Source organism: Elephas maximus, chromosome 2 (genome assembly GCF_024166365.1).
Source record: "Elephas maximus indicus isolate mEleMax1 chromosome 2, mEleMax1 primary haplotype, whole genome shotgun sequence".
Classification (NCBI taxonomy): Eukaryota; Metazoa; Chordata; class Mammalia; order Proboscidea; family Elephantidae; genus Elephas; species Elephas maximus.
Window position 1 is genome coordinate 128,499,004 of NC_064820.1, and position 23,331 is coordinate 128,522,334.

Below are 23,331 nucleotides of genomic sequence, written 5' to 3' on the forward strand. Positions count from 1 at the left end.
ATAGGTTCTTGATCATATGCTACCTCCTGAAATGGTTGAATGATGACCAATTTCTTTTGGTACAGTAACTCTGTGTATTCCTTTCATCTTCCCTTGGTGCTTTCTTTGTCATTCAGTATCTTGCCCATGGAATCATTCAGTATTGCAACTGTAGGCTTGAATTTTTTCTTCAGTTCTTTTAGCTTAAGACATGCTGAGCACATCCTTCCTTTTTGGTTTTCTAACTCTAGGTCTTTGCATACTTCATTATGTCTTTTCAAGCCACCCTTTGAAATCTTCTTTTCAGCTCTTTCACTTCATCATTTCTTCCATTCACTTTAGCTACGCTGTGTTCAAAGGCAAGTTTCAGAGTCTCTTCTGACATCTCTTTTTTTTAATGAGCTTTTGCTTTCTTCATGTATAATGTCCTTCATGTCGTCCCACAACTCATTTGGTCTTTGGTTATTAGTGTTCAATGCATCAAATCAGTTCTTTAGGTAGTCTCTAAATTCACATGGGCTATATTCAAGGCTATACTTTGACTCTTGTACACTTGTTTTAATTTTCTTTAGTTTCAACTTGAACTTGCATATGAGCAATTGCTGGTCTGTTCTGAAGTCGGCCCCTGGCCTTGTTCTGACTGATATCAAGCTTCTACATCATCTCTTTCCACAGATGTAGTCGATTTGATTCCTGTGTATTCCACCAGGTGAGTTCCACGGGTATAGTTGCTGTTTATGTTGTTGAAGAAAGGTGTTTGAAGTGAATAAATTGTTGGCTTTGCAGAATTCTGTCGTGATCTCTGGCATTGTTTCCATCATCAAGGCATGTTTTCTAACTAGCAATCCTTCTTAATTTCCAACTTATGCCTTTTAATCACCAGTAATTATCAATGCATCTTGATAGCATGTTTGATCAATTTCAGACCGCAAAAGTTGGTAAAAATCTTTAATTTCTTCATCTTTGGCATTAGTGAGTACATTATATCACTGAAACGCTGGGCTTGCATCATATTATCGTCTTTATTTTTTTTCTTAGCACTTGCCATCAGTAGTCATCTTTTTTATAAGTTTATTTGGTCGGTCTCTCCCACTAAAGTGTTCACAGTCCATGAAAGCAGAAACTTTGTCTGGCTCTTTAATCAAAAAACTCCTGGGAGCATCAACCAACCAACCAAGCAGTTGCCCTAGACTCAACCCACAGAAACTCACAGCAGCACCAAACCAAAACCCACTGCCGTCGAGTCAATTCTGACTCCTAGTGACCCTGTAGGACAGAGTAGAACTGCCCCATGGGCTTCCAAAGCTGTCAGTCGTTGCGGAAGCAGACTGCTACATCTTTCTCCCACAGAGTGGCTGGTGGGTTCAAACCACCAGGCTTTCAGTTAGCAATTGGGGGCTTAAATGCTACACTGCCAGGGCTCCTGTCAGTACACAGTGCCTGTCAAGTAATACACATACTTAGTAAATACTTGCTGAACAACTGAATGAACATCTCAATTTAATTGATTTCTCTTTGTCCTTAGCATTCTTTTGATTCTATGGCTGATTAATTTGAAAATCCTTCACATCTTCTCTCCAAAGATATTATAAGAGAGTTACATCTTAGTGTGCTCCCTGAAACCAAATTATTGACAGTCTGAACATATGTGTATTTATTGTATGAACTAGAAGCACTTTTTGGACAAATTTCTAGAAACACACTACCTATCCAAACTAACACTAAATGATGTTGAAAATCTGGACAGATGCATAACAAGAGAAGAGATTGGAAAGATAATAATAATATCTCCCAACAAAAAAAAAGCCCTGGCCCAGATGTCTTCACTGAAGAATTCTACCAAACTTTCAAAGAAGAGCTTACACCAGTACTACTCAAAATATTTTAGAACATAGAAAAGGAAGGAATACTTCTGAATTCATTCTATGAAGCCAGCATAACATTGATACTAAAACTAGGCAAAGACACTACAAAAAAGAAAATTAGAGACCAATATCTTTCAGGAATACAAATGCAAAAATTCTCAACAAAATTCTAGCCAATAGAATTCAGCATCATATCAAAAAGTAATACCCCATGACGAAGTGGGATTCATACCAGGTATGCAAGGATGGTTCAACATTAGAAAATCAATCAACGTAATCCACCACATAAATAAAAGAATCACATGATCATCTCAATCAACATAGAAAAGGTATTCAACAAAGTCCAACACCCATTCCTGATAAAAACTCTCAATAAAATAAGTATAGAGGGGAAATTTCTTAACATAATAAAGGGCATCTATACAAAACCAACAGCCAACATCATTCTTAATGCAAAGAGGCTGAAAGCACTTTTACTTATAAGAAATGGAATACCTGTCTAACAATGAATTGGACAAATAGGGGTTTATGTTTTGAATGTAAGTGGAAGTCCAGATAAGGGTGTTGCTGGAGTGGAATCAGCAGCTCAAGAAGCCTTACTTCCAAAGTTGGCAACTCTCTCTGGCCCTTGCACTCATGGTCTCATGGCAACTGCTGCAGTTTCAAGCATCACAAACTATATTTAGAGTTTGTAAGCAAGGACAGCAGAGAATTTGTCTCTGCTTACCTTGCCTTTACTGGAAAGAAACTATCTTTACTAGAAGTTCCTGAGCAGACTCTCCTGGCATCTCATTGACCAGAAGTGGGCCACATACCAACCCTTAGACAAAAAAGTTGGTATTCTGGTAACGGAAAAGGTAGAAGTGGCTTCCGGGTGGACAGCCAAGAGTAATCACCATACAACAATCTCAAGGTTAGCCTAATTCCACATTCCATCTTTGGCTTTGGTTTATGGCATTTGCCCCAGATTCCACTCCATTACTCTAACGGCAGTCTTGGGATGTTTTTCAACATGTGAACATTGCCATGTAGCAGACAAAGCAGCCCAGTGCTTTCTCCATAAAGGCATTACATGTCTAAATTTTCTATTTGGCCCCTGTGACCACTTTATACCATTAATAATGCCACTTTTACTAAATTTTAAAATCTAGTTATGGAGAGTTTAAGTTATTTCTCAGAAAATCCTTTCTGAAGATTAAATTTACCTGGCAAGAATAGGATTTCTATAATAAATATTGCTTTGATGCCAGCATCTGCTTTCATAAGCAGGATTTTTTTTTTTTTACCAATTTAAATTTATTAAAAATATTGATCGAACTAGCTTGATCTCCTAATATTTCTTCCTTAGGTACAACCTCTCTGGCCCTAATATGCTACCCCAAATATTGCACTACAGGATTGTGAAGCCTTAGAGAGTAAAAAAACGCAAAAGAAATTGAATGGGACTCTTTTGCACAAACATTTTACTTTCCCTTTGCTTTGTCTAAATCAATTGTCTGCTTAACCCTCCATATTTCAGAATGAATTAGTGCCTTGGCCTTACCTTTTTCAATGTGATTTATTGAACATTTACTCTTCATCAGGAACAATATTAAGCAATATACATCCTTTATTTAAATTTAATTTATAACAATAATCTAACGAGGAAATATTGTCCTTTTTTTTTCTTAGCATTTACAAGGGAAACTGAGGCGCAGAGAGGTTAAATGCTTGCTTGGGGTCATGTAATTGGCAGAGTAGCGAGTCAGTAGGGAGTCCACTTTATCTGATTGCAAAGGCTCTTAATTACTATAGTAGGTGACTCTCTTTTGCATAAATTTATCATTCTTTGAGAAGCAAATTTTACCTCCAGATACTGTTGAGAGCCACTATTATCAAAACTTTGACAATTTTCTAAGTCCCTCCCAGGTGATTTTGCTACCTGGAATATAAATAGAACATCTTTTTAGTCAAGCTGAAGGAGAAAGTTTTGGAGGGTGGATGCCATGTCACTCACTCTAAGGCTGGCTACACTGGTCCCTCTCCCCTGTTACATCTGATCAAAAACTGCTGCTGGGATGTTTGCTTCGTTCCTCCATGAGAATAAGTTCCTGTCTGGGACTGCCTTCTGTATTCAGGCAGACACAGGTTAATCGAGAGAAAATACACAGTTAACGGTCATTGAACTGTCTTCGTTTTCAGTACTTCAGAGCGTGAGCTTCTGGCCGTTTTCTGAGAATACTAATAGCAAACAATTTTATAATGTGTGTTACGTTAGAGGCACTGGTCTAAGTGTTTGTATTAGTTTCTTGTGGCTGCTGTAACAAATTACCACAAACTAGATGGCTTAAAATAATAGAAATTTATTCTCACAGTTCTAAAGCCCAGATATTCAAAATTAGTATCACTGGGCCAAAATCAAGGTGTCTGCAGGGCCACACTCCCTTCAGAGGCTCTAGGGGAGAATCTTTTCCCTGTGTCTTCCAGTTTCTAGCAGCTGCTGGAATTCCTTGACTTGTGACCACATCACTCCAATCTCTGCCTCTGTTTTCATATCGCCTTTTCCTGTGTGCCTGTGGTCAAATCTCCCTCTGCTTCCCTGTTATAAGGGTACCTATGATCACCCTGGTGGCATAGTGGTTAAGTGCTATTGTTGCTAGCTAGCCAAAAGGTTGGCAGTTCGAATCCGCCAGGTGCTCCTTGGAAGCTCTATGGGGCAGTTCTACTCTGTCCTATAGGGTTGCTGTGAACCAGAATTGACTCGACAGCAATGGGTTTTATGATCGCCTTTAGTCCTCACCGTCCCCCGCATCCCAGATGATCTAGGATAATCTCCTGAACTCAAAATCTTGAATTTAATCACCTCTGCCAGTCACATCTACAAACACCCTTTTACCGTGTAAGGTAACCTTAACAGGTTCCAGGGCTTAGGGCTTGATATTTTAGGAGGCTATTATTCAGCCTACTACAGTATTTTACCAATTGAAATGTTTCAAAAAACGGATGCAGCACTGGAAGTCCTCACTCATCTATCCCAAGAAATCTGGAAGACAGCCACCTAGCTAACCAGTTGGAAGGTGTCCATATTTATGCCTGTTCCCAAGAACGGTGATCCAACTGAATGCAGAAATTATCAAACAATATCATTAATATCACGCACAAGTAAAATTTTCCTGAAGATCTTTCAAAAGTGGCTGCAGCAGTACATCCACAGGGAACTGCCAGAAATTCAAGCCAGATTCAGAAGAGGACGTGGAACGATGGTAACTTTGCTGATGTCAGATGGATCCTAGCTGAAAGCATAGAATAACAGAAAGATGTTCACCTGTGTTTTACTGACTATGCAGAGGCATTCAACTGTGTGGATCATAACAAATTATGAATAAATTGTGAAGAATGGGAATTCCAGAACACTTAATTGTGCTCGTGAGGAACCTCTATATAGATCAAGAGGCAGTAGTTTGAACAGAACAAGGGGATACCTCATGGTTTAAAGTCAGAAAAGGTGTGTATCAGGTGTGTATCCTTTGACCATGCTTATTCAATCTGTTTGCTGAGCAAATAATCTGAGAATCTGGACTATATGAAGAAGAATGGGGCATTAGGGTTGGAGGAAGACTCATTAACAACCTGCATTATGCAGATGACACAACCTTGCTTGCTGAAAGTAAAGAGGTCTTGAAGCAGTTACTGATGAAGATCAAAGACCACAGTCTTCAGTATGGATTACACCTCAACATAAAGAAAACAAAAATCCTCACCAATGGACCAATAAGCAACATCATGATAAACAGAGAATTGAAGTTGTCAAGAATTTCATTTTACTTGGATCCACAATCAACATCTATGGAAACAGCAGTCAAGAAATCAAACAATGCATTGCACTGGGCAAATGTGCTGCAAAAGACCTCTTTAAAGTGTTGAAAAGCAAAGATATCACCTTGAAGACTAAGGTGTACCTGACCCAAGCTATGGTGTTTTCAGTCGCCTCATATACATGTGAAAGCTAGATGATGAATAAGGAAGACTGAAGAATTGATGCCTTTTAATTGTGGTGTAGTGAAGAATATTGAATATAACACGGACTGCCAAAAGAATGAACAAATCTGTCTTGGAAGAAGTACAACCAGAATGCTCCTTGGAAGCGAGGATGGGAGACTATGTCTCACATATTTTGGATATGTTACTAGGTAGGATCAGACCCTGGAGAAGGACATCATGCTTGGTAAAGTAGAGGGTAAGCAAAATAGCAAAATAGAGGAAGACCCTCAACAAGATGGATTGACTCAGTGGCTGCAGCAATGGGCTCAAGCATAACAATGCTTGTGAGGATGGCACAGGACCAGGCAGTGTTTTGTTCTCTTGTATATAGGGTCACTATGAATCAGAATTGATTCAATGGCACCTAACAACAACAGCACAGTATTTTACACGTATTAACACAGTCATCACACAACTAAAGAGATAAGTAATGTGATTATCCCCATTTACTGATAAGAAAACTGAGGCAGAGAGATTATACAATTAGTCCAAGATAAAAAATTTAGTGACAGGGCCTGAATTTGAACCCAGGAAATTTGTGGCCTTAAAAACTAGCTGCCACTATAAATAAATGGAAAAAAAAAAATCCATAGGACAATTCCCCAGACGCATGTGCCAAGATGGAAGTTAAAGGAATAGCGATTTCTCCTCTAAAGGCAGTAGTCCTAGGTTATGGAATTTCCCAACTTTTTTTTCTTTGGCAGGACTCCTTGTTCCATCCTGCAGTTTATCATCTTATACATATACAATCACTTTAAGTGCAGGGCTTTTAGAGTAATATGAGGAAAGTGTACTGTATCCACTGCACGCAGCTGAGGTATTTGCTGAACTAATTGACTTATTAATCAATCTATCAAAAGAACACCATCTTTGAATTGGCAATAAGCAGTAAACAAGACTTTCTAGATACTCGTTATCATCTTGGTCTTTTAAACACAGACCCTTCTAGCATAACTTGCTACCCCCAATACCAAGCCTAGTTGAAGCATCTTCTGCAATCCATCAATCCCAGGAAAGAGATATCTAGCCTGAGTATCCTGTGGCATCAAAGTGAAACTTCTAGTGCATAACCATATAACCTTTGAGTAAGGAGCCCTAAAGGCTCTGCCCCTTGAAATCTTTGACCTACTCATCTCTTGCTTCTTGCTTATTACAGACTGAACCAAGCAGCCCATTTCAGAGTACACATTTTGGGTCTCTTCCATACAGCTCTGTATTTATATCCTTTCCCAGGTCTACACTGTTTTTAAAACTAATACATTGTTTCTACAGATCTAGTTCATTTATTTTAACAGTTAGATAGTATTTCAGTGAATGAACATACTATAATTCATTTATCAATTTACCACAGGTGAATATTTAAGGAATTTCCCATTTTTGCCATTCTAAATACATGTTGCAATGAGCATTCTTGCATATGTCTCCTTGCAGATGTATGTGATAGATTCTCTAGGGCTTATTATCAAGTGAAATTTCTGGGTCATAGGTATGATCATGCCCATATTTGTTAAATATTTGCCAATTGCCCTCCCACTAAGTTTGTATTCCACTGGTAATATATGGAAGGTCCCTAGCTGGCACAAATGATTTGTGCTCTACTACTACACTAAAGGTTGGCAGTTCAAACCCACACAATGGTACTGTGAAAGAAAGGCTTGGCAATGTGATTTCATTAAGATTACAGCTGAAAAAACTCTACTGAGCAGTTCTACTCAGTAACACATGGGGCCACCATGAATTGCAATCAGCTTGATGGCAAAAGGTTGAGCAATATATGAGGTCCAATTTTTCATACCTGTTCACCAGTTCTTTCAGACTTTTTACTTTTTTTTGCGAGTCTTTTACATGTGAAATTTATCTCTTTATGGTTTTCATTTCCCTTTCACTGATTCTTAGTGTAAAGATTTTTTATGCGTTTTATTAGACATTCAACTTTTATTCTATATTAACAGTTTATTTTAATTTTTTGGCATTTCTATTTGTCTTTTCCTCATCGATTTATAGGATACACACACACATACATATATGTGTGTGTTTGTGTTTTAATTAAACTTATCTTAAGTTACAAGTATCTCAAATGTCATTGCCTATTTTGTGGCCTGATGCATTGCTTAACAAATAAACTTAAAAATCAAACTAATATTTAGTAACTCTATTTGGTCGGAAATTATTCTTTTCAAGTTGTCTTTGTGATTAATACTTGTAGTTTACTAAAAGGGTTTCTGAGGACAAACATATATTCCACACAGATTATCAAAGAATGACCAACCACTAAACCTTTTGCTGTTTACCTTCCCTGCAGCTAAAGATGACAGAATCTAAAAGTGCTGCCAACTGTCGAGGATTTCTGTACTGCTCATCCAAGCTTAAATATCTGCTAATTTGGATAATGGCTGAAGTCCATTAGCTAATAGTATTTACAACAAAAACATATGGCCGGTAGTTGGAAGGCCAGTCATTAGCTAATGTAAGTCATTTCCAGATGACATAGAGATAATTCATATTCTCAGTATGAATTCTATTTTAGTAGTATGGCATCTACCAGGATTAACCTTACGAATAGTCATTGGTAGGAACTATTAAAAAAAAAAAAAAAACTATTAAAGGACCCTGAAAATTCCTATCACAAATTATGTCCATCATAGATTATGAAGTACCGGTTGAAACAAGCACTGGAGCTTGAGGTAGGGGATGAATTAGATAAAAAAGGGAAAACATCAAAAAAGAGTGGGAGGACAGAGACTGAGAAAAGTAAAACCTGTGCTACGGCATCCTGAGACGGCGCAAACACAGTGCGCAGCCCAGGCCCCCTGAACTGACAGGAGGAGAAGTCACTGGGAGGCAGCGACTGGTTTTGGAGCCGAGAGTGCAGCATCCCAGCTGGGGAGCCTTGGTGCTGGGCTTTGGACTGGGAGCGGAGGAACTAACCGCGGCTTCTGAGACAGTGCGAGCACAGGGCGCGGACCTGACCCTCGGGAGCAATCTCTACCCAGCCAGCGTACACAGTCGACTCGACACGCCCGCCTCGGGAATCTCAGATAAAACAGTCATCCCAAGCAAGATAAGTAACTTTGTCTATATTCTGGGGTGCTACTCTCTCCTATTTATCTGAACCCTCCCTTCCCCTTCCCAGGCGGCTTCATTAACATTGGAATTTCTTCAGCCAGAGAGTGAACTGCACTGCGGTTTTTCTTTCTTTTTGGTCTTTTCCTAACCCATTCTCCTGGCCTGAGAGAAGCAGCTACAAAAAACCCAGGGACCAAAAATCCTCCCCTAATTGGACTAAAAACACAGAACCAGCTCCAGCCAAGCATATGTGATCCACAGTCTTGGGCTTTCATCCCTACAGGGAACAAGGTGGCTATTAATGCAAAGGCAATTCTGATACGGATCTGACTGTAATTGTTTTAGCGGATTACTGGAAAGACAAGTTTCCCAGGTCTGATATCTCTGCATATTCAACAGAACCCTCACTGACCCACAACAGGGGACTGAGGGCTGAAGCTCCCCCCCAGACCACCTAGCCTCCTGCCTTAGGGGTCTAAGGACGGTGACACCTACCAATCTGTAGAGGTACTTGCATTGGGGGCCTAAGGTACAGCTACGGAGCCCACCCACCAAAGTGCTTTAGGAATAGAGACACACCTACCTCACTGACACTTGGGGGAAGCCTGTCAGCATCCTGACCCCCCTGGAGTGTGAACCCCACTGCTACTAGACTCTGGTGCACACAACTATCACCACTACTTCTCTAGGTGGATAGATGACAGTCTGCACCACACACTTGATGACCCAAAATCAGATTCTACTCAAGAATAGTGAATGGACTCAGGCTTCTATATCTGGTAACAGCCCAAACCAGCTGGTAAAAGGACATAAGTGACTCAAGGGCTACAACAATCAAGACAGCACAATCTAGTAGCCCATCAACATATATTGAAAGAAAACAAAACAAGATACGACTCAGTGAGCAAATATAGAATAAATCACTACAATATCTTAGTGATGGCTCGGAGAGAGCAGTCAATATCAAACCACATAAAGAAGCAGACCATGATTGCTTCTACAACTCCCCAAACTAAAGAATCAAAATCTTCCCCAAATGAAGATACAATCCTGGAATTGCCAGATACAGAATATAAAAAACTAATTTACAGAATGCTTCAAGACATCAGGGATGACCTCAGAAATGAAATAAGGCAATCTACAGAAAAAAACCAAGGAACACACTGATAAAGCAGTTGAAGAACTCAAAAGATTATTCAAGAACATAGTGGAAAAATTAGTAAGTTGCAAGAATCCATAGAGAGGCAGCATTCAGAAATACAAAAGATCAACAGTAAAATTACAGAATTAGACAACGCAATAGGAAGTCAGAGGAGCAGACTTGAGCAGTTGGAATGCAGAGTGGGAAATCTGGAGGACCAGGGAATTGACACCAATATAGCTGAAAAAAAATCATATAAAAGAATTAAAAAAAATGAAGAAACCCTAAGAATCATGTGGGACTCTATCAAGAAGGATAACTTGTGCATGATTGGAGTCCCAGAACAGGGATGAATATCAGAAAACACAGAGAGAATAGTTAAAGATCTGTTGGCAGAAAACTTCCCTGACATCATGAAAGACGAAAGGATATCTATCCAAGATGCTTATCGAACCCCATTTAAGATTGACCCAAAAAGAAAATCACCAAGACATATTATCATCAAACTTGCCAAAACGAAAGATAAAGAGAAAATTTTAAAAGCAGCCAGGGATAAAAGAAAGGTCTCCTACAAAGGAGAATCAATAAGAATAAGTTCAGACTACTCAGCAGAAACCATGCAGGCAAGAAGGCAATAGGGTGGCATATATAGAGCACTGAAGGAGAAAAACTGCCAGCCAAGGATCATTTATCCAGCAAAACTCTCTCTGAAATATGAAGGTGAAATTAAGACATTTACAGATAAACACAAGCTTAGAGAATTTGCAAAAACCAAACCAAAGCTACAAGAAATACTAAAGGAAGTTGTTTGGTCAGAAAACCAATAATATCAGATACCAGCACAACACAAGGTCACAGAACAGAGCATCCTGATTTCAACTCAAATAGGGAAATCACAAACGCAAATTAAATTAATTAAAAAAAAAAAACTCTCAAAACAGGGAATTATTGAAGTAAATATGTAAAAGATCACAATAATCAAAAAGAGGGACTAAATACAGTGGCATAGAACTGCCATATGGAGAGGGATACAAGGCGATATAGGACATTACAAGTTAGGTTTTTACTTAGAAAAATAGGGGTAAATATTAAGGTAACCACAAAGAGGTATGACAACTCCATAACTCAAAATAAAAACCAAGAAAAACATAACGACTCAGCAAACATAAAGTCAAAGACTATGAAAATGAGGAGCACATAATTTACAAAGAAAAACATCTCAGCACAAAAAAACAAGTGGAAAAATGAAATTCTCAACAACACCACAAAAAGGCATCAAAGTGACAGCACTAAACACATACTTATCTATAATTACGCTGAATGTAAATGGACTAAACTCACCAATAAAGAGACAGTGTCAGACTGGATAAAGAAACACGATCCGTCTATATGCTGCCTACAAGAGACACACCTTAGACTTAGAGACACAAAAAAACAAAAACTCAAAGATGGAAAAAAGTATATCAAGCAAACCATAAGCAAAAAAGAAGAGGAGTAGCAATATTAATTTCTGACAAAATAGACTCTAAAGTTAAATCCACCACAAAGGATAAAGAAGGACACTACATAATGATAAAAGGGACAATTGCCCAGGAAGATATAACCATATTAAATATTTATGCACCCAATGACAGGGCTGCAAGATACATAAAACAAACTTTAACAGAACTGAAAAGTGAGATAGACAGCTCCACAATTATAGTAGGAGACTTCAACACACCACTTTTGGAGGACAGGACATCCACTAAGAAGCTCAACAGAGACACGGAAGACTTAATTGCTACAATCAACGAACTTGACCTCATTGACTTATACAGAACACTCCACCCAACTGCTGCAAAGTATACTTTTTTTCCTAGCGCACATGGAACATTCTGTAGAATAGACCACATATTAGGTCATAAAACAAACCTTTGCAGAATCCAAAACATCGAAATACTACAAAGCATCTTCTCAGACCACAAGGCCATAAAAGTGGAAATCAATAACAGAAAAATTAGGGAAAAGAAATCAAATACTTGGAAACTGAATAATACCCTCCTGAAAAAAGACTGGGTTATAGAAGACATTAAGGAGGGAATAAAGAAATTCATAGAATGCAACGAGAATGAAAATACTTCCTATCAAAACCTCTGGGACACAGCAAAAGCAGTGCTCAGAGGTCAATTTATATTGATAAATGCACACATACAAAAAGAAGAAAGAGCCAAAAGCAGAGAACTGTCCTACAACTTGAACAAATAGAAAGTGAGCAACAAAAGAACCCATCAGGCACCAGAAGAAAACAAATAATAAAAATTAGAGCTGAACTAAATGAATTAGCGAACAGAAAAACAATTGAAAGAATTAACAAAGCCAAAAGCTGGTTCTTTGAAAAAATTAACAAAATTGATAAACCATTGGCCAGACTGACTAAAGAAATACAGGAAAGGAAACAAATAACCCGAATAAGAAACGAGATGGGCCACATCACAACAGACCCAACTGAAATTAAAAGAATCATATCAAATTATTACGAAAAATTGTACTCTAATAAATTTGCAAACCTAGAAGAAATGGATGAATTCCTAGAAAAACACTACCTACCTAAACTACCACAATCAGAACTAGAACAACTAAATAGACACATAACAAAAAAAGAGATTGAAATGGTAATCAAAAAACTCCCAACAAGGCGGGGCCAAGATGGCGGACTAGGTGGACGCTACCATGGATCCCTCTTGCAACAAAGACTCGGAAAACAAGTGAATCGATCACATACATAACAATCTACGAACCCTGAACAACAAACACAGATTTAGAGACGGAGAACGAACAAATACGGGGAGGCAGCGATTGTTTTCAGAGCCTGGAGCCAGCGTACCAGTCAGGTGACCTTCGGCGCCCGATTTGGGGCAGAGCCCAGGGGGGCAGACGGCACAAAGAAGGGGCCTAGCCCTGGCCCCCGAACTCATTCCGGGAGGGGTCCCAGCCGGTTCGCGTGGTCGGCATGGCGGCGCACCCGGTGGGAAAAGTCCCTGGGAGGCAGTGACGGGTCTTGGAGCAGGGAGAGCAGCGTCCCAGCCGGGGAGCCGTCACCCCGGGATTTTGGCGGGGTGCGGGCGTGGGGAGCTGCTCCATGCCCCTGAACTAACCCCGGGAGGGGGCCCAGCCGGTTCGCGTGGGCGGCGTGGCGACGCAGCCGGTGGGAGAAGTCCCTGGGAGGCAGTGACTGGTCTTGGAGCGGGGAGAGCAGTGTTCCAGACGGGGAGCCGTCCTGCCGGGATTTAGGCGGGGAGCGGGCACAGCACAAGCGCGGGGAGCTGCTCAACCCCCCTGAACTAACCCCGGGAGGGGGCCCAGCCAGTTCACGCGGGCGGCGTGGCGACGCAGCCGGTGGGAGAAGTCCCCGGGAGACAGTGACGGGTCTTGGAGAGAGGAGACTGGCGTCCCAGCCGGGACGCGCAGTCGCGGCGCAGGCGCGGGGAGCTACCCCGCTCGCCTGAGCTGACACCGGGGGGAGGCCCAGTCAGTTCGCGGAGGCGGCGCAGCGACGCGGCAGGCGGGACGGGGAGTCCCCAGGAGGCAGCGACTCATTTTGGAGTCGGGAGTGCACCGTCCCAGGCTGGCAGCGGAGGATCTGACCATGACTCCAGCGGGCCAGACCCCCCGGGGGCAATCTCCACACAGCCAGCACACATAGGCGACGTGCCCCGCGGAAATCTCAGATATAATAGTCATTCCAAGCAAGACAAGCAACTCTGGCTATATTCTGAGGTGCTACTCTGCTATCTCTCTGATCCCTCCCCCACCCTCCCCAGGCAGCTTCATTAACATCCGAATAGCCTGAGCCAGAGGGAGAACTCTGATAGGGATCTGACTGCATTTTTTTTTAGCTGATTTTATGGAAAAACTAGTTTCCCAGTGATGGCTCGGAGACAGCAGTCCATATCGAACCACATAAAGAAGCAGACCATGACAGCTTCTACAGCCCCCCAAACAAAAGAATCAAAATCTTTCCCAAATGAAGATACAATCCTGGAATTATCAGATACAGAATATAAAAAACTAATTTACAGAATGCTTCAAGACATCACAAACGAAATAAGGCAAACTGCAGAAAAAGCCAAGGAACACACCGATAAAACTGTTGAAGAACTCAAAAAGATTATTCAAGAACATACTGGAAAAATTAATAAGTTGCAAGAATCCATAGAGAGACAGCATGTAGAAATCCAAAAGATTAACAATAAAATTACAGAATTAGACAACGCAATGGGAAGTCAGAGGAGCAGACTCGAGCAATTAGAATGCAGACTGGGATCTCTGGAGGACCAGGGAATCAACACCAACATAGCTGAAAAAAAATCAGATAAAAGAATTAAAAAAAATGAAGAAACCCTAAGAATCATGTGGGACTCTATCAAGAAGCATAACTTGCGGGTGATTGGAGTCCCAGAACAGGGAGGGGGGACAGAAAACAAAGAGAAAATAGTTGAAGAACTCCTGACACAAAACTTCCCTGGCATCATGAAAGACGAAAGAATATCTATCCAAGATGCTCATCAAACCCCATTTAAGATTGATCCAAAAAGAAAAACACCAAGACATACTATCATCAAACTCGCCAAAACCAAAGATAAAGAGAAAATTTTAAAAGAAGCCAGGGAGAAAAGAAAGGTTTCCTTCAAGGGAGACTCAATAAGAATAAGTTCAGACTACTCAGCAGAAACCATGCAGGCAAGAAGGGAATGGGACGACATATACAGAGCACTGAAGGAGAAAAACTGCCAGCCAAGGATCATATATCCAGCAAAACTCTCTCTGAAATATGAAGACGAAATTAAGATATTTACAGATAAACACAAGTTTAGAGAATTTGCAAAAACCAAACCAAAGCTACAAGAAATACTAAAGGATATTGTTTGGTCAGAGAACCAATAATATCAGATATCAGCACAACACAAGGTCACAAAACAGAATGTCCTGATATCAACTCAAATAGGGAAATCACAAAAACAAACAAATTAAGATTAATTTAAAAAAATAAAAAAATAAATAATAATACACATAACAGGGAATCATGGAAGTCAATAGGTAAAAGATCACAATAATCAAAAAGAGGGACTAAATACAGGAGGCATCGAACTGCCAGATGGAGAGTGATACAAGGCGATATAAAAGGATACAAGTTAGGTTTTTACTTAGAAAAATAGGGGTAAATAATAAGGTAACCACAAAAAGGTATAACAACTCCATAACTCAAGAAAAAAGCCAAGAAAAACATAACGACTCAACTAACATAAATTCAAACACTATGAAAATGAGGATCTCACAATTTACTAAGAAAAACGTCTCGGCACAAAAAAGTATGTGGAAAAATGAAATTGCCAACAACACACATTAACAGGCATCAAAATGACAGCACTAAAAACTTATTTATCTATAATTACGCTGAATGTAAATGGACTAAATGCACCCATAAAGAGACAGAGAGTCACGGACTGGATAAAGAAACACGATCCATCTATATGCTGCCTACAAGAGACACACCTTAGACTTAGAGACACAAACAAACTAAAACTCAAAGGATGGAAAAAAATATATCAAGCAAACAATAAGCAAAAAAGAAGAGGAGTAGCAATATTAATTTCTGACAAGATAGACTTTAGACTTAAATCCACCACAAAGGATAAAGAAGGACACTATATAATGATAAAAGGGACAATTGATCAGGAAGACATAACCATATTAAATATTTACGTACCCACTGACAGGGCTGCAAGATACATATATCAAATTTTAACAATTGAAAAGTGAGATAAACACCTCCACAATTATAGTAGGAGACTTCAACACACCACTTTCGGAGAAGGACAGGACATCCAGTAAGAAGCTCAATAGAGACACGGAAGACCTACTTACAACAATCAACCAACTTGACCTCATTGACTTCTACAGAACACTCCACCCAACTGCTGCAAAGTATACTTTTTTTTCTAGCACACATGGAACATTCTCTAGAATAGACCACATATTAGGTCATAAAACAAACCTTTGCAGAGTCCAAAACATCGAAATATTACAAAGCATCTTCTCAGAGCACAAGGCAATGAAACTAGAAATCAATAACAGAAAAACTAGGGAAAAGAAATCAAATACTTGGAAACTGAACAATACCCTCCTGAAAAAAGACTGGGTTATAGAAGACATCAAGGAGGGAATAAAGAAATTCATAGAATGCAACGAGAATGAAAATACTTCCTATCAAAACCTCTGGGACACAGCAAAAGCAGTGCTCAGAGGCCAATTTATATCGATAAATGCACACATACAAAAAGAAGAAAGAGCCAAAAGCAGAGAACTGTCCCTACAACTTGAACAAATAGAAAGTGAGCAACAAAAGAACCCATCAGGCTCCAGAAGAAAACAAATAATAAAAATTAGAGCTGAACTAAATGAATTAGAGAACAGAAAAACAATTGAAAGAATTAACAACACCAAAAGCTGGTTCTTTGAAAAAATTAACAAAATTGATAAACCATTGGCTGGACTGACTAAAGAAATACAGGAAAGGAAACAAATAACCCAAATAAGAAACGAGAAGGACCACATCACAACAGAACCAAATGAAATTAAAAGATTCATTTCAGATTACTATGAAAAATTGTACTCTAACAAATTTGAAAACCTAGAAGAAATGGATGAATTCTTGGAAAAACACTACTTACCTAAACTAACACATTCAGAAGTAGAACAACTAAATAGACCGATAACAAAAAAAGAGATTGAAACGGTAATCAAAAAACTTCCAACAAAAAAAAGCCCTGGCCCGGACAGCTTCACTGCAGAATTCTACCAAACTTTCAGAGAAGAGTTAACACCACTACTACTGAAGGTATTTCAAAGCATAGAAAATGACGGAATACTACCCAACTCATTCTATGAAGCCACCATCTCCCTGATACCAAAACCAGGTAAAGACATTACAAAAAAAGAAAATTATAGACCTATATCCTTCATGAACATAGATGCAAAAATCCTCAACAAAATTCTAGCCAATAGAATCCAACAACACATCAAAAAAATAATTCACCATGATCAAGTGGGATTTATACCAGGTATGCAAGGCTGGTTTAATATCAGAAAAACCATTAATGTAATCCATCACATAAATAAAACAAAAGATAAAAACCACATGATCTTATCAATTAATGCAGAAAAGGCATTTGACAAAGTCCAACACCCATTTATGATAAAAACTCTTACCAAAATAGGAATTGAAGGAAAATTCCTCAACATAATGAAGGGCATCTATGCAAAGCCAACAGCCAATATCACTCTAAATGGAGAGAACCTGAAAGCATTTCCCTTGAGAATGGGAACCAGACAAGGATGCCCTTTATCACTGCTCTTATTCAACATCGTACTTGAAGTCCTAGCCAGGGCAATTAGGCTAGACAAAGAAATAAAGGGTATCCGGATTGGCAAGGAGGAAGTAAAGTTATCACTATTTGCAGATGACATGATCTTATACACAGAAAACCCTAAGGAATCCTCCAGAAAACTACTGAAACTAATAGAAGAGTTTGGCAGAGTCTCAGGTTATAAAATAAACATACAAAAATCACTTGGATTCCTCTACATCAACAAAAAGAACACCGAAGAGGAAATAACCAAATCAGTACCATTCACAGTAGCCCCCAAGAAGATAAAATACTTAGGAATAAATCTTACCAAGAATGTAAAAGACCTATACAAAGAAAACTACAAAGCTCTACTACAAGAAATTCAAAAGGACATACTTAAGTGGAAAAACATACCTTGCTCATGGATAGGAAGACTTAACATAGTAAAAATGTCTATTCTACCAAAAGCCATCTATACATACAATGCACTTCTGATCCAAATTCCAATGTCATATTTAAGGGGATAGAGAAACAAATCACCAATTTCATATGGAAGGGAAAGAAGCCCCGGATAAGCAAAGCATTACTGAAAAAGAAGAAGAAAGTGGGAGGCCTCACTCTACCTGATTTCAGAAGCTATTATACAGCCACAGTAGTCAAAACAGCCTGGTACTGGTACAACAACATGCACATAGACCAATGGAACAGAATTGAGAACCCAGATATAAATCCATCCACGTATGAGCAGCTGATATTTGACAAAGGACCAGTGTCAGTAAACTGGGGAAAGATAGTCTTTTTAACAAATGGTGCTGGCATAACTGGATATCCATTTGCAAAAGAATGAAACAGGACCCATACCTCACACCATGCACAAAAAACTCCCAACAAAAAAAAAACCCTGGCCCAGATGGCTTTACTGCAGAGTTCTACCAAACTTTCAGAGAAGAGTTAACACCATTACTACTAAAGGTATTTCAAAGCATAGAAAATGACGGAATACTGCCTAACTCATTCTATGAAGCCACCGTATCCCTGATACCACAACCAGGTAAAGACATCACAAAAAAAGAAAATTACAGACCTATATCCCTCATGAACATAGATGCAAAAATCCTCAACAAAATTCTAGCCAATAGAATCCAACAACATATCAAAAAAATAATCCACCACGACCAAGTGGGATTTATACCAGGTATGCAAGGCTGGTTTAATATTAGAAAAAACAGTAATGTAATCCACCATATAAATAAAACAAAAGAGAAAAACCACATGATCTTATCAATTGATGCAGAAAAGGCATTTGACAAAGTCCAACACCCATTCATGATAAAAACTCTCAGCAAAATAGGAATTGAAGGAGAATTCCTCAACATAATAAAGGGCATCTATACAAAGCCAACAGCCAACATCACTCTAAATGGAGAGAGCCTGAAAGCATTTCCCTTGAGAACGGGAACCAGACAAGGATGCCCTTTATCACCGCTCTTATTCAACATTGTGCTAGAGGTCCTAGCCAGAGCAATTAGGCTAGACAAAGAAATAAAGGGCATCCGGATTGGCAAGGAGGAAGGAAAATTATCTCTATTTGCAGATGACATGATCTTATACACAGAAAACCCTAAGGAATCCTCCAGAAAGCTACTGAAACTAATAGAAGAGTTTGGCAGAGTCTCAGGTTATAAGATAAACATACAAAAATCACTTGGATTCCTCTACATCAACAAAAAGAACATCGAAGAGGAAATCACCAAATCAATACCATTCACAGTAGCCCCCAAGAAGATAAAATACTTAGGAATAAATCTTACCAGAGATGTAAAAGACCTATGCAAAGAAAACTACAAAGTAGTACTACAAGAAACTAAAAAGGACCTACTTAAGTGGAAAAACATACCTTGCTCATGGATAGGAAGACTTAACATAGTAAAAATGTCTATTCTACCAAAAGCCATCTATACATACAATGCACTTCTGATCCAAATTCCAATGACATTTTTTAAAGTGATGGAGAAACAAATCACCATATGGAAGGGGAAGAAGCCTCGGATAAGTAAAGCATTACTGAAAAAGAAGAAGAAAGTGGGAGGCCTCACTCTACCTGATTTCAGAACCTATTATACAGCCACCGTAGTCAAAATAGCCTGGTACTGGTACAACAACAGGCACATAGACCAATGGAACAGAATTGAGAACCCAGATATAAATCCATCCACATATGAGCAGCTGATATTTGACAAAGGCCCAGCATCAGTTAATTGGGGAAAAGATAGTCTTTTTAAGAAATGGTGCTGGCATAACTGGATATGCATTTGCAAAAGAATGAAACAGGACCCATACCTCACACCATGCACAAAAACTAACTCCAAGTGGATCAAAGACCTAAACATAAAGACTAAAACGATAAACATCACAGAAGAAGAAATAGGGACGACCTTAGGAGCCCTAATACAAGGCATAAACAAAATACAAAACATTACCAAAAATGACGAAGAGAAACCAGGTAACTGGGAGCTCCTAAAAATCAAACACCTATGCTCATCTAAAGACTTCACCCAAAGAGTAAAAAGACCACCTACAGACTGGGAAAAAATTTTCAGCTATGACATCTCCGACCAGTGCCTGATCTCTAAAATCTATATGATTCTGTTAAAACTCAACCACAAAAAGACAAACAACCCAATCAAGAAGTGGGCAAAGGATATGAACACGCACTTTACTAAAGAAGATATTCAGGCAGCTAACAGATACATGAGAAAATGCTCTCGATCATTAGCCATTAGAGAAATGCAAATTAAAACTACGATGAGATTCCATCTCACTCCAACAAGGCTGGCATTAATCCAAAAAACACAAAATAATAAATGTTGGAGAGGCTGCGGAGAGATTGGAACTCTTATACACTGCTGGTGGGAATGTAAAATGGTACAACCACTTTGGAAATCTATCTGGCGTTTTCTTAAAAAGGTAGAAATAGAACTACCATACAACCCAGAAATCCCACTCCTTGGAGTATACCCTAGAGAAATAAGAGCCTTCACACGAACAGATGTATGTACACCCATGTTTATTTCAGCTCTGTTTACAATAGCAAAAAGCTGGAAGCAACCAAGGTGTCCATCAACGGATGAATGGTTAAATAAATTGTGGTATATTCACACAATGGAATACTATGCATCGATAAAGAACAGTGACGAATCTGTGAAACATTTCATGACATGGAGGAACCTGGAAGGCATTATGCTGACCGAAATTAGTCAGAGGCAAAAGGACAAATATTGTATAAGACCACTATTATAAGATCTTGAGAAATAGTATAAACTGAGAAGAACACATACTTTTGTGGTTACTATGCGGGGAGGGAGGGAGGGTGGGAGAGGGTTATTTACTGATTAGTTAGTAGATAAGAACTACTTTAGGTGAAGGGAAGGACAATACTCAATATACGGAAGGTCAGCTTAACTGGTCTGGATCAAAAGCAAAGAAGTTTCCGGGATAAACTGAATGCTTCAAAGATTAGCGGAGCAAGGGTGGAGGTTTGGGGACTATGGCTTAAGGGGACTTCTAAGTCAATTGGCAAAATAATTTTATTATGAAAACTTTCTGCATCCCACTTTGAAATGTGGCGTCTGGGGTCTTAAATGCTAACAAGCGGCCATCTAAGATGCATCCATTGGTCTCAACCCACCTGGATCAAAGGAGAATGAAGAACCCCGAGGTCACACGATAACTGTGAGCCCAAGAGACAGAAAGGGCCACATGAACCAGAGACTTACATCATCCTGAGACCAGAAGAACTAGATGGTGCCTGGCCACAACCGATGACTGCCCTGACAGGGAGCACAACAGAGAACCCCTGAGGGAGCAGGAGAACAGTGGGATGCAGACCCCAAATTCTCTTAAAAAGACCAGACTTAATGGCCTGACTGAGACTAGAAGAATCCTGGCGGTCATGGTCCCCAAACCTTCTCTTGGCCCAGGACAGGAACCATTCCCGAAGACAACTCATCAGACATGGAAGGAACTGAACAGTGGGTAGGAGAGAGATGCTGATGAAGAATGAGCTACTTGTATCAGGTGGACACTTGAGACTGTGTTGGCATCTCCTGTCTGGAGGGGAGATAGGAGAGTAGAGAGGGTTAGAAACTGGCAAAATTGTCATGAAAGGAGAGACTGGAAGTGCTGACTCATTAGGGGGAGAATAAGTGGGAGTATGGAGTAAGGTGTATATAAGCTTATATGTGACAGACTGACTTGATTTATAAACGTTCACTTAAAGCTCAATAAAAATTAAAAAAAAAAACCTGTGCTAGTCAGAATAGGTGCTAGGTTATGCTGTAGTAACAAATAATCCCTAATAATATTGGTCTAACTCAACAAAAATTTTTTTTCTTGTTTACATTATATGTCCAGCATGGGTCAGAGGGGGCTTTACATAATGAAGGTACTCAGGAGGCAGAAGTTTCCATGATCATTAGCACTTCCTTCCCAAATGACATACATCCCATCACATTTCATTGTCCAAAGGCAAATCCCGTGACCTCTCTAACTTTGAGGGGAGCTGAAGTGCCTTTCATGATGTGCCTGGAAGAAAGTGAACTAGAAATATTTGGTAAACAGCATATACCAAATACCACCATTTTGTTTACCAAATTTTGGTTTACTGTTTTATACACAGAATACATCTAGTCCACTCCAAGGAAGATAACCTGAGCACACTCAGTCACAGCAGTAAGCTCAATATCCTAGACTTCTGCATTGTTTGCACCAATTTGTACCTCAAATTTGGATATGGCTACTCTTGATATATTAGTCCCTGGGTGGCACAAATGGTTAAGCCCTGGACTACTAACCAAAAGGTTGCCTATTTGAACCCCCCAAGAGGCACCTCAGTAGAAAGGCCTGGTGACCTGCCTCCGAAAAGGTCACAGCCTTGAAAATCCTATAGAGTGCAGAGGGCAACACATGGGATCACCATGAGTTGGAATCAACTCACTAGCAACTCATTTTTTTGTTGTTGTTTTTACTCTTGATGTGGGAACCCATCAACTAAAAAGATAGGATAAGAGACCCCAACATACACACACATACGTACACAAGCACGCACGCACACATATACCATACTTTATTATACCAGAAACAGGTAACCACGATAAGGCTGGAAGCAACAGGAAACGACTCCAAGAAGCTAAGCACTGCTGAAATCTGCAAGTTCCATGATATTTCTTTGAACCTTACCCATAAACAGGATCATGAGGCTGCCTGGCATTTCATTCATCCAAAAGTAGGCCTAGGATGATACCTGGAAAAGACAGATTCAAAAAGCTTACATTACTTAGTGCTTTGGCAAACTAATATGATGAAGTTAAATACCTATGTAGCATATATAAAGAAAGATAGGCACTAGGAGATGGCACAGTTTACTTTTATTCCAGGCATGTCCGTCAGTTTCTAGATCTTACAAATTAAATTCCCTCATGGGATAGCTAACTTTAAACTCCAGAGCTCCTTTAGCAAACGCATTTCTCATTTATTTCTACCCCATTTTCTTCCTGCCTGTGCTACTTGCAGCTCCTGAGCTCATTTGGGCTGAATTTTAATATCTGTGCTTCTGGCACCCAGTTTGTTTCGTCCCAAATGAGCCTACCACATACAGGAGATAAATCTTTTAAAAAAGATATATATATTTTTTTTCTGAATGGAAAACTTTGGTCAAGGTAGAAGACTGTGTCACAACTGTTTTCAGTAAAATCAGTGGCCCAATGGCTGAACGAAAAGGTCTAAATGAGAGAGCAAGGGGGTTATCTTTTAATATGTAGACTATACTTTGAAAGGAATAACACCAGGAAGTAGTGAAATAATCTAAAAAGTA

At 39.5% G+C, this 23,331-nt stretch overlaps 1 protein-coding gene across 1 annotated transcript in view; it reads right to left on the reverse strand.

Moving 5' to 3' along the window:
• Positions 1-20,884: 20,884 nt before the first annotated feature.
• Positions 20,885-23,331, reverse strand: part of SLC27A6 (solute carrier family 27 member 6) — a 105,108-nt gene continuing 102,661 nt past the window's right edge. The window contains exon 11 of the transcript XR_007515984.1: positions 20,885-22,761. The gene's annotated coding sequence lies outside the window, so the exon portion shown is untranslated. The remainder of the gene's footprint in view (positions 22,762-23,331) is intronic.